The sequence below is a fragment of the Orcinus orca genome, chromosome 13 (genome assembly GCF_937001465.1).
Source record: "Orcinus orca chromosome 13, mOrcOrc1.1, whole genome shotgun sequence".
NCBI classification, from domain to species: Eukaryota; Metazoa; Chordata; class Mammalia; order Artiodactyla; family Delphinidae; genus Orcinus; species Orcinus orca.
In genome coordinates, this window is record NC_064571.1 from 91,421,986 (window position 1) to 91,431,722 (window position 9,737).

Below are 9,737 nucleotides of genomic sequence, written 5' to 3' on the forward strand. Positions count from 1 at the left end.
GAGCAGCGTGTGTTCTAGGAGGAAGGTCGGATACTCAGTAAAGGGTAGATAGGCCGGCAGTTAGATGACAGACGTGGGAAACACGCAGATGGAAGGTGGGAGAGGGGATAAAGCGGAGTAAAGTGGAGCCGGCAGAAGTGAGCCGCGCCCTGAGCCAGACTCGCGGATTTCAATACGACCCTTCGCTTTGTAGTTTTTATTTATTGGCCAATGTGTCTGAACCATAAATGGAACCCAAAGTCCAAATCATATAAAAAGAGTCAAGCTACTGGGAAATAAAACATGCAAGTTACGAATGGTTTATTTTAATCCCTGGAGGCCCTTCACCCTTCAAATTCAGGTGAAGTCTAAACTGAATGAAAAGCAGAACGCGTTCCAAATGGGGCCTCGGGGCTTGGGCTGTATCCAGTCAGAACGTTGTTGATGGAGGACTGTGTGGCTTTCCTGGCTCTTAGAGGAAGTCCTCCTTTCAAATAGAATAAAAAGTCAAGACAGCAAAGAAGTGGTGACTGCAGAGCAGGCCCGCTCTCACGAAGGGGCGGTGTTTCCTCTGGTGACCTCTGAGCCCGTGTCGAGGACATGCCCTTGGAGGTAAACAGCTGGGTGCAGGCTGGGCCTCCTCTGCTTGGCAGTCAGGACTGCAGTGCCCACAGTCCGGAAAGGGGTGCATGCGCAGTGCCAAGTAGAGAGCTCTCAGGCCGCTTCCTTGCGGGTGTGAGTCAGGCACCAGAGAGGATGTCCGTGCAGCATCTGCTGAGGTGGGCAGGGACCCGGGACCACAGACCCTCAAAGCTGGAACGGATGTTAGAACTCGTGTATCGCCGCCCCAGCCTCCAGCAGGTGGACGCCCCTGCGTCTGTCCAGGCTCCTTCCCAGCCCTGCCTGAACGTGAGCAGGGCAAACCAGCTGTCCCTGTTTGCCGGGAACTTCCTGGTGTCCTCGGAGAATCTTCAGTCCCCAGCCAGCTGGGAAGATGGGACACCCTAAGAGGCACCTTGATTAACACACGTCTCCATGCCAAGTTCTCGATTTCACTTTAATTCCCACCGTGAGGAAATTAATGCCAAAACTACTGTGAGCACATGAGAACTCGAAGTTCGCGGCGTTAAGGGTTTGGCATTTTCACTCTTGCCTTAAATTAGGGCGGCTTAGGTAGAGTGTTTCCTGTCTGGTGGGGAAGGTCATGTGGTGAGGATGAAGAAGGGTTAGATGCTTCTCTGGTGTTAGCCCTGCTCCTGGGAGAGCCTAGCTCCCCGGAAGAAGCTGGTCAGCACAGCCCAGGAGGGAGGCCGCATGTCCTGGGCACCCGCAGCAGGAGCACGAAGCGCTCACCTTGGTTATTCCGCCTCAGCCTCGCGCCAGTCTATCAGCATCACCATTTTACCCTGTGAGGTAGCAGGTGTGGAGAGATTTAGTACCTGCTCGGGTCAGAGAACTAATATGCTGGAGAAGAAAGAGTATGAACCCAACCTGCCTGGTTCCAAAAGCAGCCATACCCTCTCTTTTAAGAAGTGAACGAGCGCCAGAATGCTTGGAGAATTTCGTAACTTCTCAAGGGCGCAGACTGATTCAACAGATCCAAACCTAGGCAGGATTCTGATCCAAGCCGCCACTCCCGCACTACCTGACCGCCCTGCCCCCATTTCCGTCCGCTGAGTGGCTCCGGTGAGGGTGGCGACGCTGCCCCAAGGTCTCACGCGCTGAGAGGCTCAGGGCAGCGTGCACACGTCCACGCTGCGGGACAGGCTCTCACGGTGTAAGGTATGTTGGTCATTTTACATGAGATGGCATGTGCCTTAGAAACAGAGTCTTAAATAAAGAGAAACTCGGAGGGGGAGCAAAGCAAGCTGTGCCAGAAGAGCTTGGGACACTGAGGCGGAACGTGCCAGACTGGGCGACGGCCCGCCTGCTGCACCACAAGCTCCACGAACGAGCGTTGCGAATCCAGAGTGCATCCGCCTCATGTACATCACAGAATTCCAACGCCCGATAAGAAGCTCAGGGCCTTCTGGATCGCCTCAGCGAAGCCTGGCAGAACCATGATTGTTGCAGGGGCTACCCAGCGACTTTTAGGTAAATGAGAAATGGCCACAGTTGTAAAAGGAGGAGCACAAACTCCTTTCAAGTCACTTTGAAGTCCTGGGAACTTTGCATGTCTTTTGGTTTGTGAAGTTTTTTCAGCAACAGTAAAAGAGAAGAGCAAGATATGCACTAAGTCTCGAGTGTGCTTTAAAGCTACGGCACAAAGCCGACAGTCAACACTTTCCCCAGGCAGGTAGAGGCAGAAGGAAGCCTGAGTCACCTTTTCCTGTTGCCTCCGGGCTGAGTAAACTCAGACCTGAAGGCCACAGGAAGTCGTTGCACCCACTCTGCCAGCATCCTCAGGATTGCTCACCCAATACTAACCCTGGTCACGGGATGTACTTATGTGGTCAGCGTAGTAAACCTGCAGTGGTCCATGATGTCAGGAACCCTGTCAGAGAGCTACAGGGCCTTTTCCAAGGAACGTTTTCTAATAAAAATGCATCTGCAGGAGAGATTAAACTCTGAGCTCTGAAAGAGCGAACGTGAGCGTTGTCCATACAGTAGAGTGGGAGCTCATTGAAACAGAGGCTTGTAGGAGGTAAGTGCCTCTAGAGCAACTTGGAGAGCAGTAAACCGTCTCTCAGTTTCCTTTTTATTAAAAGGTAAACGGGCAGTTTAGAGGGTGAAGAATGTTTTCAAAGGCACTTATGCAGAGGAGACACTGAATAGTTATTATTATTCTCATCATATTAGTCCCCTAATGATTCAATATATATTTATCACTCAATAATTTCTCTAAATATTTATGAACCAGTTTATATATTCAAGCTGCCATCACTTGGTATCAATGTTTTTTTCTTTTCTGGAGTTCTCCGGGTTTCACAGCTCTGGAACATGGGATTTGCTAATCGGCTCTGTGTTTAGCTAGCCATTTCCCTTTGTAGAACCTACTTCCAGCAGAAGGGGAAATCAATGGTGACAGGTCCAGTTGGTGTATAAAGTTCTCTCACCACCATGGTTTAGTAAAGTAAGAGTGGGTTAGAATTTCAAAACAGAGAACAAGAAAGAAAGCAAACACATTTTTCTGGTCTAGAGAAAGCACCAAAACTGCACTAGGAAATTCTGAAAAAGTATTGTGGGATTTTTCTGATCATTTAGTGAAATATCTGGAAGCTATGAAGGAATATTAATGGCAAAGCACCGCTACCTTGAACTTATCTAGAAGTTTAAAGTTTACTAGGCTCTCTTGATATCTATTTTCTCATTTGATCTTCGCAAACATCTCTGAGGTAGTCGGGGCAAGTATTGCTACCGCTTCTGTTTTGCAGAGGAGGAAAGACACCTCCATTTAGTGATATAATTGGCCTGCGGTTGTGGAGGAGTGATAGAGAATCTATTAGCCTCACTAAATGGTTAAGTGATTCATTCAAGAACTTATCCGAGGCATCTCTGCTTTGTGTCTTGGCTGCTGGGTTTTCCTAGAGCTTTCTGTCAAAAACCCCTATAGCTTTCTCATGAGATTCTCCACTAATTACCTTATCCAGTTCAGTGAGAGACCCGATTAAATTTTCAAATTCATCCTTTTGCATAAAACCTTTTATATGTTGAGTGCAGTGTGTGTGTGCATATGTTTGTTCCATTTTGACATGATTGTTCTCTTGTCTGCTCTGACTGGTCACACATGCACATAGCAGCTTGTGCGTCATACACAAAAATAGTTTTTTACCCTTAGTGGAAGGAAAACCTATGCCACATTATTTTAAGCCTAGATTATTCTTCACATCTGCAGAGAATGTTTACAAGGGTCTTCACATACACTGCCATCTCATTTAAAATGCTGCTCCCCTGTGGCATAGCTGGAGTGGAAGTAATTGACCTGTTTTCAGATAGACTTGGAAGAAATGGACTGATTTTGTGGATGTTGTCATCCAGCCCTCACACTCCATAAATACTCCGCAACCAAAATTTTAGGGTGCTGATCTGGTTCTTTTGTTGGTTTTGTTATTCCAGTTCTGATAATAGTTCCTTTTTTATATTCAGAGTTTCTAGAAATAAATGTCTTAAAATGCATAATGCATAAGAGTTTACAATCTAAAATCCAACACTTCATACTCTACTTCCTACTCTGATGTCTCTTCATTTCTGATCAGAGAACATTTTTCTATTTACAGCAAAGTAGAACACTTGATCTTAAAAACTGTTCAAAGATATTGTTACTAATTAGTCACAAGATTTCAAAATCCGCTTCCATTATGGGACTTCACTGGCTTGCTCAGAAGACCCCATACTTGGTAAGGTATGCATCCCACATGGACAAAACCTGTAGGCAGAGGCTGACTGTTTTCTCTGTTCAACAGTTTTATAATCTGTAAACAACAATTGCTGTAAAGCCAGCCATTCTGCATGAGACAAACTGTGCATCTCTAGTTTTTCAGACAATTTTAGATCCTTGATTTCATCATACAAAGAAAAGAGAAGCACCTAAGTCAAAGGACGTGGAGGATGGTTGGAGAATCTTTCTGGCACCAAAAGACATTCCTGCCAGCCTTCTCAGAGCACCACATTTTAGATATTTACATTACTCACAATTATACAACACAACCGTTTACAGGTGACTGTTTCTTTGATTTGGAGAGTTCATGTATGACTCTGTAAATTCTCCTTGTTATACCTGGAGTAGCGTGGTGCAAATTTGCCTACTTTGTTTTATACCTAATATTAAATATTAGCATAGTTGGTTAGTGAACATACCAATCAGAAAGAGCTAGTTAATGAATCCAACAGTAGCTTCATTAAGTGTGACCCCGCGTTTGCAATTGCCTGGTATCGTAAAGCTCCATTACACTGTTGCCCTTCTTGGTTTCTGTTCACAGGGTTTCAAGTCCTCTCCTCTTCATTGTCCTTCAAGACATCCCTCTATCACATCCATTATATGCTTATCTGAAGCTCTATAGCTCTGTCTTCACTTTTGTGTTCACAGCAGGATTTAAAGACAAAAGTTTATAAAATGCAAGTATAAATCTAAGTTGTGAGGAAAGAAACGAAATCATTCCCTTTACAGTCGTTGCTAGTTCTGTTTTTTAAAAAAATCGTCACTTAGAAATATTACTGGATTTGTTCCACCCAGGAATGCCAATTCTTTGTGTTATTTTATATCTCTTAGAAAAAGTTATGGGGGGTCCTCTTCACTCCTTTGAAATGCAGAAAGGAAAACGCCCAACAGTTAGACTTCAGTGTGATCTTCTAGAAGTTACTCAAAAAATTCCTAGTGTGTCCTCCCATGAGCTTCCAATTTCTAATTCTCGTTCAGTTTCATCTCTTCTCACTCGCTGACGTCTATTTGACATATTTTGGCACTTTTCAAGTGTGTTGTGTGTATCCAGAGTACCCACACTGTGTACTCCTTAAGATTCCCCAGTGAAAGCATCTAGGAAAATTGTACCAGCCTAGGGCTTCATCGCTAGGACCTGAACCTCACTTAGAAGGATGGGTTATTACAATTTAAGAGCTCAAAAACAATGTTTCCCAAGGCTGAGATCTTTATTCAATGCTAGGACAACTCAAAACAAGACCTGCCCCATAAAGTATTTGGGAAATGATTAATCAGCATTGTACACACCCAGATTTCTGTCTATTCCTTTTATTAAAAGCAAAAGGGATTAACTACTTTTGTGAGCCATTTATCCCCTTTGTAACTGGGCCAATATGCATCAGTAGTATTGCTTTGTCATTATAGTTTATTCTCCTTTTCATTCTGAAGTGTATTTCTATGTAGATGAGAATAGTGTCTTTTATTTTTCTCAGACTTGTGGGCTCTCCAGTTCATTTCCCTGAATTGATTATCAGCCAGAAGAGGTAAACCCTCATAGACAGGCCTTTTACCCCCCCGGTACTCCTCAGTTGACAATTAAAGTTAAAATCTGAATTTGCAGAATAGGAAAGCCTAAAAAGTTTAATGGTTTCCTGAAATCAGAGGCAGATATGTATATTTATACAAAGGTGTTCTCAGCCTCAAGGAATAAGTTTGGGTTCCCTGATGAGAGATGTTCATGGAAAACCAGACACAATTAGAATGAGCCTAGGTTAAATCCAAGTCCTACTTGATAAACTGCCTGGATATACTGTATCCTCATTAAAATTGCCAAGAAACAGGCCCTCTCTCTTGTGGCATCCGGTCTCTTTAGCTGATTTTTGGCTTGTGTCCCTGGTGTCTTCTTGTTCCCCCTAACTAGTCAACACACATTGCACTTGGATGTCTCCTCTTCTGAGCTGGAACTTGCAAGCACTACCGTGAAGGTATTTGATGGAGGGACACTCTGAGGCCGAGATTGCAAAGGCAATAATGGTGAACAGTCAGTATGAGTAACGGCAAAAGGAGGCTTGCGGGCTGTCAAGGCCCCAGGAGCTGCCATGGTAAGGTGCCCCAGCTAGAGGCCCCTGGTGCTCTTCGGCCCATCACCATCCTTTACACAACTCTGTTTGGCTACAGTTATTACCATCACATCATTCCATCAGTAGGTGAAAGTGGAGGCTTGCTGAGATGAAGCAGGTGGCCTATGGTCACACAGCTACTGACCCACAGAACCATGCTTAGATCCAGACCCTCTCACTCAAGATTCGTGACGCCCAGCCACAGTCATGAGCTGCTTCTGAGTCCAAAAGGATCAATGGGAATTAGTTTTCATGGAAGGGGAGGGTTGCATTTGAGGCAGAGAGCATAACGTTTCCAAAGGCTGATAGGCATGGGATCCTCTAGCACGTGCAGAGAGTGACAAATAACTTAGTATAATTAGAAGCCAATGGGTGAAGTGACCCAAGATCAAACAATTATCCAAACTGATACTGACACTGCTCTGACTCTCAGGATAAGACTGAAACCTGCTGTGGGTAGTGTGTGTGTGTGTTTGAACAGGCATGTGTACGTGCATGTGTGTGCACTGAGGGGAGAGTGCACTGAATAAAGAGGTGGAATGAGGCACGACTGCAGAATAAGACTGACTGAGGAAGAATCTTCCAGAAACAGGATCCCAGCTGCTAGTCGCTTTATTTGTTCCACTGGGCCAGTTACAGGATCACCCACCATCTCAGGAAATAACTGTTTTGTGGTGAATCGTTTCTGGTAGATGCTCAATAAATAATGGATTCAGACTTTATCTTAACTTTCCTCCGTCAACATCCCTGTCCCCGCCTTTCCCCCATGTTCATCTGGCAAAAGGTGCAGAAGGAGAGTTAAAATAAATATGGCTCTTTATGGACTCTCTGAGAGAGGCCCTGAGAAGCCCCAAGTGTCACCACACCCTTAAGTAAGTAAAATTGCTGAATCAGTGAGAGTAAGCTCTCTCTCCCCTCCACCCAGGGTTCTCAGCCAGCCCCGTAGCACCCTTGGTTCTTGAATGCCAAGGTCTTCCTATAGCTCCAGCTTTTTTCCGTGCTCTATTACCATTAGCAAAGAACTTCTCTTTAACTAGGAGAGCCCTGATCAGGTTTCTGCAAGCCAGCTACTCTGAACAGGGCTGTGCAAGCCCAGACTAGATCCAAGTAATTAACGGGAGGCGGTAAAATGATTAAGGGATAAATCACAATCGGCGGTGGCGCCTCAGGGGCCAGGCGGGAAATAAAGGAGCTATTAACTTCCTCAAGGAGTTCAAGTGGCCCCATTGCTCCTTAATCTGCTAATCTCCAGGTAAAACTGTGGGGTTAGTACCTCCCAGTTCCATGGAGATAAGGCAGTGTGTACAAAGAGGCTCTGCACTGAGGTGGAGCTCCAAGGACCCGTGGCAACTTTCTTTGTGTATGTTTGCTACTTTACTAGGTTGGACACATGCAATGGAGTTTCAGTGTGACTCCACTGTGTGGGGCTGGAAGCAGTCTGGTAAACCAGAACACAAGTGTGGAGCTTAGGAGTACCGGGTATAAAGACTTGGAAACTAGCCTAGCTTGAAAACACTCTGCTTCGGCTAAGTGCCAATTGGTAGTGGAAGTTATGTCACAGTAGGCGACCAGCTGCTCCAGTTTGCCAGGACTGTCCTAGGTATTTGGGATGATTGGCCGCCCAGAAGGACACAGTCAAGAATGTATTGATAACATATAGTATAATGACTATAGTTGACAATACTGGATTCTATATTTGAAAGTTGATAAGATTGTAGGTCTTAAAACTTCTTATCACAAGAAAACTATAATATGTGAGGTGATGGACATCAACTAAATTTATTGTGGCAATCATTCTGCAATGTATACAAATATAAAATCATTATGTTGTACACAAACTTGTACAATGTTATATGTCAATCATAGCTCAATAAAACTGGGGAAAAAACATAGTTAAATTAAAAGAATGAATTTAATTTAAATTAAATGTAAATTAGAACACTTATTTAATTACAGAAAATGCTCCTAACCTAGAAAATAGTGTTCCTTGGAAATTAGAACTAAAATTGAGTGAACAGAAAGAAACCAACTTATGGAGGCCTTAGGTCATAGGACCTGTCTCACCTATGAGCAAGATGTGGGGCTGGACCATCACTGCCAGCGTTGAATGTTACCTAGGACAGGCAGGAATTAAGTAAACAGTCCACTGTTTCCTTTGTGGGTCATTGTTTCTTTCATTTCCACTTTTGACTCTGATCTAAAGCTGGAAGAGTTACCGGTTCCAATGTCACTGTTAGTATAGTAAAACTCTACCATTATTCAATGAATAGGATCCAAAAAATTCAACTGTGTGAAATATGGAGTCTTGTCTTTGCAAGGTAAATGAAAAGTAATTTGCTGTTGGTCATTACCGTGACAAAAAGCACAAAAATAACAACGCTAAAACTTATGCTGTTTACAACTGCATTACATCTGAAGTAATCAAGAGCTAGTCCCTTTCTAGCCACCCCTTCCCCAAAAGATGAGGACTTTAGCCATCCCCACATGAGCAGAGCAGCTGGATGGAGGATGGGAGACAACAGTGTTACATGTAAATTCCGTCACCACAAGAGGTTTCGCTGCTTTTCTACTTTCGTAGATGAAAGAAGACTGAGCAGCAGATGACTGTGACCAAACCAGCTCACCACTCTGGGCTTCATTACATTTCATTTGTAAAATAGGAAATTGGGATGAGTTGTTTAAATCATTTTTCAAAGAGAATCCTTATTTAGAAAATAAATAAAACTGGTGCAGGGCTGACTGAAGGGGGCCGGGAGTGCAGCCCATCCCTTAGTCCCTAGCCCCTCACCCTGGCTCTGCTCCTTCAGATTGAAACAGCAGCACTTCCACATCTGCAATCTGGGACTGAGCCATGTTAGGCACTTCTCTACACTCATTCCATTATGGTTTAATATTTAATTAAAAGACACACATTGTGTTTACTCATTACACAAGCTTGCCTCCATCCACCAGGCTTGTCGAAGACTCAACCCGTCATTTCTAAGAATTACATCCCATTTCCTGGAGCCTGTTCCCTTTGGCTCCACTGTCAATTTGTCACCTGCGGCTGGGGAAGAGATGTGCTCAGAAGTTAAAGATGTGTTGGGCGAAGCTTTGCATGGTCCAGATTGGCAGTGGGCCAGGCAGTGAGGAGACTCAGCCACTGTGGGCCTGAGACCCACACATGTGGTGCTACTACAGAACCACCTGCCTCAGTGTGTAGACACACTATATTCCAAAGTCTGCAAATCGCAGAAACAAAAGTCCTTTACAGTGCTGTGTGCTCATCCAGAAAGAGATGT